The following is an 8,074-nucleotide window of genomic DNA, read 5'->3' as shown; positions in this document are numbered from 1 at the left end:
CTCGCAAGCGAAACTGGGCCACCATTGGGCCTCTACCGGAAGGCTATCTGGGTAGTTAAAGATAAATACAAAACAAGTCTAAATGCAAGTAAATATTTTATTTCATCAAATTTTATTTTACATACTATTCTCTGTAGCATTCTTTTACGAGTATTCATTTTTTCTTCTTAAAGACAACAGCTAGACGACTCGGTTAACCCTCCTCATAAATCTTAACTTCAATAAAATATTTTCGGTTTATTTCAAGTTTTTCTAAGTCATTTTATTTCAAGTTTAATTGTTTATCGAACAATTAAACTTGAATTGCAAATCGCAAACGTTTAATTCAAATTCGAAACAAAAGTTTGTTTTCATTTCTACTTCCGTCGCTGGCATTTCGATTGGATAATCGATTTCCATTGGATAATCGACGTTAGTGTCGATAAGAAGATCAACCTCCATTGGTTCGTAAGCAGGGTTTTCCATTTTACTTCATTAGATGATTGCTCGATAATCTCTATCTTTAAATGTTTTGTTTATTTCAAAATTCTCGGCTTTTAAAGTGTCGTAAACGGAGTAAATGACATTGAACGGCGTCAAAAGTAGTATAAGATACCGCACAGTGACGGTACCACTAAACATCATAGACATTTTCAAAATTTCCAAGTTACTACCACAAATGGAAGTACTTTATCTTTTGGATTATGTGAAATGGCTGGCAGTGATGCAGATTGTACTATTAATGCGTTAACCAAAACATTAGATGATATATGTGACATTTTAGAAAGTAGCAGTAAGGAAAACGATTTTTCTAACCTTGTATGTTCTTTTAAAACTACCATGTCTGATCTTGGGCCAGTTAATCCACTGTTTAATTTAAAGCTTAAAGATATGAGGAAAAAGTTACTGCCTAAAGTTATAAAGAACTGGGAAGGTTTAAAAAAAGGCGAGCAAGCAGATTTCATTGAAATGTCTAATTTTTTTTGTAAATTGCATTTATTATCTAACTTTGCAACAGAAACTGATAAAACAATTAACTTATTCGAAAAGTTAGTTTTAAGTACTAGTTATGAAAATATTTTTGCATTCAATACTGCTGAATCAGGTGCCATTAGATTAATAAGAACTGCATGTAAAGCTTTTCATGTAAGGGGAAGTGATGAAGCTGGAGTTGCTGGGTATTTTAATTCATTTCTTGCTGGTAAAGGACAAAGTAAGTGTATGCTTGCACCCTTTGTTGGTAACAGATTTAATATATTATATTATAATGCTGCAGGTTTGTATTTTCATTCAAAAGATATTTTAGAGTTTCTTCAAAATTGGCCAAATCAAAATAATCTTTTACTTGCAGTTAAAGAAGATATTAGCAACAAATTATATTTAGCAGAAGTGCGGGCTCTTGGAATAATTGATAAAATAATTACAGGTCCACTTTGGCGGATAATTGAATCACAAAAGAGTATTCTTGATATGAATCCATTTTTGTTAACCCTAAAAATGAAACTTTCAGATTTGTGTAAAAATGCATCATCGATTATGATCTCGAAAACACCTATATTCAGTCCAAGTGATGTTAATATTCATAAAGATATTTTGTATGATAAATTATTTGAAGAGACTAATGACACTGATTTAAATATTTTAACACAGCAGACATTAGAAGTAATTTGTCATTCTTTGTTAGTTGTTCTGGAAAGACAATCTGCTGATCAACTTCCTGGAGGTAAATATTGGCATCCTTCTGATAATATAAGTAAGGCTGCAGAGAATGTTCCAACAACAAACAAAGCATCAGAAAGTGACTTTGCGGTATTGGATCTTTTAATTCGTACAAAGCCAAATGCCAAAATACAAACTATACAAGCTTATACTATGTGGTATAAAAACAAAACACTAGACTGGTTGGATAAAAAGACTTTAGATGAGCGTGACTCATTGCTAAAAAAAGCTTCAACAAACTTTAATAAAATGAAAGATAAATACAAACAACGTCATTTAGAATTAAATTTTGAAATGAGTGAAAGGTTGTCTGAAAAGCATAAAGCTAAAAAAACAGCTGAAGACAAAGTCTTCTTAAAAAAAGCTAAATCGGTTAATGAGTTGTTAAAATTGAAGACGAAGGTGTGGTTGACCTCAAAAGAAGCAGATGATGAATATGTTTTGTTAGTTGACACATTTAAAAGCAAAAAAATATTGAGAGCACAGTTGGATTTTTATAGGTATGTTATGGAAGTTAAATGTGAACCTAAATATTTTTACAAAACTAAAATGCATGGTAGTAAGCGAAAAGACTTAACAAACTATGAGTTGTTCAGTAATTTACAATCAGTTATTAGAACAAGGACTTTTCCAGAGCCCATTGAGAGAAGAGTTATTCTTATTGAAAGAAAAGAACGAGATATTTTGATTGCAAAAGAGAAAGAAGAGTTAAGTGAAAAATTAAAGAATGCAAGACTGTCTCAATTAGCAAATCAACAAAAAACAAACATCTTGGCTGTCATTCTAAATGATGTTAATTATCTTGTTGGGAAATTTATTCAACATAAAATAATGAAAATCGATACTAAAAAATACTTTTGGTGTACAGGTGAAGTTCTTCGAGTAAACAAGTCAACTCCTAACTTAAAAAAAAACTTTGTTTGATGTGGTCTATGAGACTGAGGAAAATCAAGTATGGGCTTTTCCATTGCTTGTTGACCTTGAAAAAGGAAAGGTTATACTTTTGTAAAAAGCCTATTTTACAATTTATTTGAAATAATTACTAGTTATATATATTATTAGTAATATTTTATTAGAAATGTGTAATGTGTCTATGACTATATTAATGTATATATATATTTCTGCTATATATATTTTTTCTGTATATATATTTTTTCTAAAGATTAGTTGTGAACTGAAAGTTGTTCTATTTGTATATTGTTTAATGATAACAGATAGATTATTGCCTAAAGTCGTTGCGTAAAATTTTTACGCTAAAAAAAAATGTTAAAAAAAACTAAAATAAAAAAACGCGTTTTTTTGTCTAAAAAAATGTCAAATTAGGTAGTATAAAAATGCAAATTTCTTAACAACCAGAAGTGCTACAAAGTTGGTTAAACCCATTTTAAAACAAGATTAACATTTTGAATGCAATAAAATTGAAATTAACATTTTAGCTTAATTGTATTACGAGATCATAAAATGGACTGAAGTGCCTAATTACATAAACGTTAATTTATGATTATTAGCTTTTTCTTTACCTTTTTAAAAATGTAGGATAAATGATTTTTTCTCGGAAATTTTTACCCAATGTTGTTGAACTGAATAAATTGTGAGCAACAATAAGATGAAACTCAAAGTACCTTACAAGATATAAAAGTTTCCCCAAGGAATGCTCGAAGGATATAATTTCGGCAGATTAACAGTTTTTAATTTCGGCAGTGCCGAATTTGCCGACCTGTGCTTTCTCTGAAACCAAAATGGAGATGAGCGTTTGAAATATTATGTATAGAAGAAGTTGATTTTAGTAATTCAGATAGTAATAAAATAATTAGTAAAAAAGTGAATTCGCTAGTGTCTCTGTGAAACTTAATAAAGTAATAGTTCCCCACAATATAAATTAAATTCATGTCAAATATAATAACATGTATATAAAAAAATAATAATTTATTATATATATATATATATATATATATATATATATATATATATATATATATATATATATATATATATATATATATATATATATATATATTGGCGCTACTACACTTTCGCACCCCCCTTTTTATATAATTGATTATGATAGAGAATTTCATGCTGATTCAGAAAAATATAAAAAACATAGACTTGAAAATCAACGGAAAGGGCTCCAATTCGAAGTCAAAGTTTTAAAAAATCTCACTAAAAACCCTAATATTCGCCATTTTGAGAATAACAAGTTAATGATCTTTTAGCTTACAAAAGCAATACATTAATAGCATGGTTTTTACGTTAAGAAAGTCGTTAAACTATAATATATGTATATATATTAGGGATCGCCGGTTACAGTATACGGTATACTAACTTTACGGTATATTTTACGGTATACTTGGTATACTAAAAGTTTGTATACAGATTAGTATACCTGTTAACTTTTATCTGTGAAATATTTTTGGACTTTCTTGATAATTTAATGATTATATTTTCTGATTAATTTAATGGTTAAATTACTTAATGAATAATTTAATATAATTTTAATGAATTATTAATGAATAAATCATTTAATGAATAAATCATTTAATGAACAAATCACTTAATGAATAAATCATTAAATGATATAATTTAATGATTAAATTACTGGACCATGTCTATTATTTTACTAATCATGATTAAAGTGCTTTTTTTTTAATTCAATTTTATTTCTTAGATTTACTTATTAAAAACTTTAATTTGTTAAGTTGTTATATTTTTATACCAGGCTGTTCGTGCTGCTCTTCACCGTTTTAAGATTTAAGATTGTTTATTCTACAGATTTCTCTGATCTGAAATGAATAGTAATAATAGTAATCAAAAAAATCAATAGTAAAAAGTTTAGCTTACGTTATACTTTACAGTATACTTTACGGTATACTATACGGTAAACTGTACACTAAATTCTTAGTAAACCGTACACTGGCGATCCCTAATGTATATATACAGTGGTGATATTCAGCACTGTATATATATATATTACGTACCGGTTGATATATAGTTATATAAATTGATAATATGATATGTATTTTACATTAAATTGTGAATTATATTTTGTGTGTGGTACAAAAGAGTAACTTCAATATTTAAATATAACTCACTGTCGCTTTTCGTAACTTTTTATATGAATTATATAAATTTCCAATTATATAAAAGTCCATTTGTTAAATTATGGTTGCCACAAGGACATCATCTGGCAAGTGATACACGTGTAAAACAAGCAACCCCCATTACACCTTGCGAAAATCAAAATTTAATATGGAATTTATTAAATTAGAATTAATATAATTGTTTCTATTTCATGTAAATAAATAATTATATAAGTAAAAGTAAGTATATATAATCTAAAAGCTTTTTTTTAAGCGTACCAGTTGTTGAAAATTTCGAATATCACCACTGTATATATATATGTAAAACTACAGTTAAGCAGCCTAAAATAATTTTACTTTTTAGCTTTTTGCGCTCTCGTTCACGGAGACTAAAAACATCATAGAATAATGATAAAAAAAATAACAATTTTCAAATAAAAAGAAATAAATAATCATAATAGCCAATATCTTTAAAAACAAGAATGAATATCATCATAATAGCTTAATAACATGAAAAAAAATCCTTTTTAATCTCATAATAATCCCTTTGCACAAGATTATCGTATTTATTATAGCTATCATTTATCATGTTATGATAAATATATTATGATTATCATGAGTGAATGAGGTATCAGATAGTGTGCATGTATTCTATAATCATTTTTTTAAAAAAAAATTTAGCATTAGAATAATGTTTATGTTATGACAATTTCTTATAATTACAAAATCAAATAAAAATTATGTGCACTTTTGTCATCTTTATCAAGCAGATCATGTGTTTCTGTTTAAAACAGAAATAAGTAAGTGATTTCTGTTATTGAAAAAAAAAAAAAAAAATTTAAAGTAAATAGTATTATCAATATTTTATTCATTTTAAAAATAAAAATTGTAACATGGGACCCAAAAAGAATATGTGTGTATTTTGTGGTGCAGCAAAAAAATATCTAGCATCAAACTTCATATTGCCTTCACAAATAGACAGGCTTTAGAAATGGACATATACTGTTTATATTCATTAGCAATGATGAATAGCAAAAGCAACTATCGAACAAGTCAATAAGCGTTATGGCTTCAAGATTTGTAGAAGTCATACTAAACATCTTCTTTAAGAAATCAAAAAACTATGCTTGCAATTTTTTAAGAGATTCTAAACATTTTGTTGACTTTTACAATGGGCTTCTCTTATGCCAAATAACACTATTGCTCACAAAGAAAAGACATGTTTTAGGAATAAATTAAAACTCCAATCTTTAAACTTAAAGTTGAATAAGCGAAAAATTTCAAATTTTTGTTTAAAAAAAAAAGCAGCTAGAATTTAGTTGTAAAGTGCACAACATTTACATGAACAACCTAGGAGGGGGTTCATGTAAATGTTGTGCACTTTACAACTAAATTTTTATGTATAGTTGTATCCATTAATCAACTTGCTGGTGGTACAGTTTATGATTATATAAGTCATATTACCAAGTTGTGGATAATCTTGCTAAGTTGTATAGTGACTTTTAACAGAAACAATATACTGATATATGAAGCACTATAATTTGAAACATATATAACACAATGAGTGTAGAATCTAAAAATTGTCAGTAACTTTCTCTAAATCACTTATACTATTATAGGTTTTTTTTCATCAAGTTATTAGTAATTATAAATTTTTAAAGCAAATTATTGATAACTACACTCCCAGGCATCCTATAGGGAGTCTAAGAAGATTCTGAGTAGTAGCTTCACTGCACTACATGAGCTCTCTAATTGAATTCTTTACAAACATTGGTCAAAATTAATATCCCGACTATATAGGCAGTCCTACTGTGACCTGTTATATTCCTGTTCCAAAGATATATATTTCTGGGCTGATCTTGCACCGACTGAGTCAGTAGAAGCATTGAGCTGCTGTGTTAACAGTAGAAGAATTGAGCTGCTGTGTAAACACTCAGTTACCATCAATTGTGTCTTTAAGGCACAATTGATGGTAAATGACCAGTTTGCCATATGACCAACTTATTATTACTATATTACCATAGCACTAACTGACCATATTTACCTTATTCGGAAAACAGTTGGAGATAGATATGTCAGTACTTATTGCAAAATGTGATTTAAGTCTGATATAAATATATTACTGAAAAGGTTTATAATAACAATAGTTAAAATTTGGTGCTCAAATTTGAAAAGGTTTTGTGATCGTTACAAGAAATTTTCCGAAATAATATTTTCACCGAAGAATTTAGATCATTTTAAAGATATCAAAAATGTAAATGAACCCTTAAAATAATTTTACCAAAAGAATGTAAAAGAAAAAAATTGCGAAGGTTATCAAAGCATTTCACGCGGGATTGTCAGTTTCTGAGATTGATCAAGACCTCAAGGTCCACGAAAGGACTGTTTACAATGTTAAGAAGAAGCTAGAAGTTCGTAGGAACTCAGAAAGATACAAACCTAGCTGAGATAATGAAAAACATGTCCCGAGACTTAGTATGTGATTTCTCTGTCAGAAAGGTGGTGAAGGAAGCTGGTACATGGTCTTTTGCTAGAAAAAAAAGATTTAGGATTACTGAAAATCTAAAGGCCTGCGCACTTTAAAAATGTAAGAAGATAAGATCTTTACTTAAGAAGAAGGTACAAATCATCCTCTTCTTGCATAAAATGTTTATGCAAGAAGAGGATGATTTGTACCTTCTTCTTAAGTAAAGATCTTATCTTCTTACATTTTTAAAGTGCGCAGGCCTTTAGATTTTCTCTTCTTGCATAAAATGTTTATGCAAGAAGAGGATGTGTTTTACAGTGAATCCGGTCTTAAATTCTCTTCATTATTGATTTATCTTTGAAGGTCTTGGATATCCCAAATATGGTGAAGTTTGCACTTCAGACAAAGCATACCTAAAAGATCATGATTTTTTGATTAGTCAGTTCCAATGTTAAGAAAATACCACCAGTATTTCTACCTATTTGGCTAAAAATGGGTGCTCAAGACTAAATTGAAAGAGTTCTGAAAATTCCCGTCCTTCATTAGGTTCAAGCCAATTGTCAAATACATCAAGAAGACCCTCTTAAAGTTCAGATCTCGGATTGAAGCAGTGAGCACAGCTGAAGGCAATAAGATTTATGTAAACAAAACCTGAATGGTATGTTTATAGCAATAAATATGTTTTTTTTCAATTAAATTTTAATTAAATAACATGCTTTATCAATTATACCGTACGCAAGTTAAGTTTTGGTGCTTTTTCGAGAAAAAACTTTGGAGCACAAAGATACTGAATTTACAAAAGATAAAGGAAAAATCTTTTATTTCATCA

At 28.4% G+C, this 8,074-nt stretch overlaps 1 pseudogene across 1 annotated transcript; it reads left to right on the top strand.

The window, feature by feature from the left end:
- The first annotated feature begins 460 nt into the window (after window positions 1-460).
- On the top strand, window positions 461-2,725 carry LOC149882199 (uncharacterized; annotated as a pseudogene). Its single transcript, XR_016445134.1, has one exon. The product of XR_016445134.1 is annotated as an uncharacterized LOC149882199 (transcript).
- The last annotated feature ends 5,349 nt before the right edge of the window (window positions 2,726-8,074 follow it).

The sequence above is a fragment of the Hydra viridissima genome, unplaced genomic scaffold (genome assembly GCF_058129835.1).
Source record: "Hydra viridissima isolate aposymbiotic clone 2 unplaced genomic scaffold, HvirCarnegie_v1 scaffold_11, whole genome shotgun sequence".
NCBI lineage: Eukaryota > Metazoa > Cnidaria > Hydrozoa > Anthoathecata > Hydridae > Hydra > Hydra viridissima.
The sequence above is the reverse complement of the archived record's forward strand: the minus strand, read 5'-3'. Positions and strand labels throughout refer to the sequence as shown.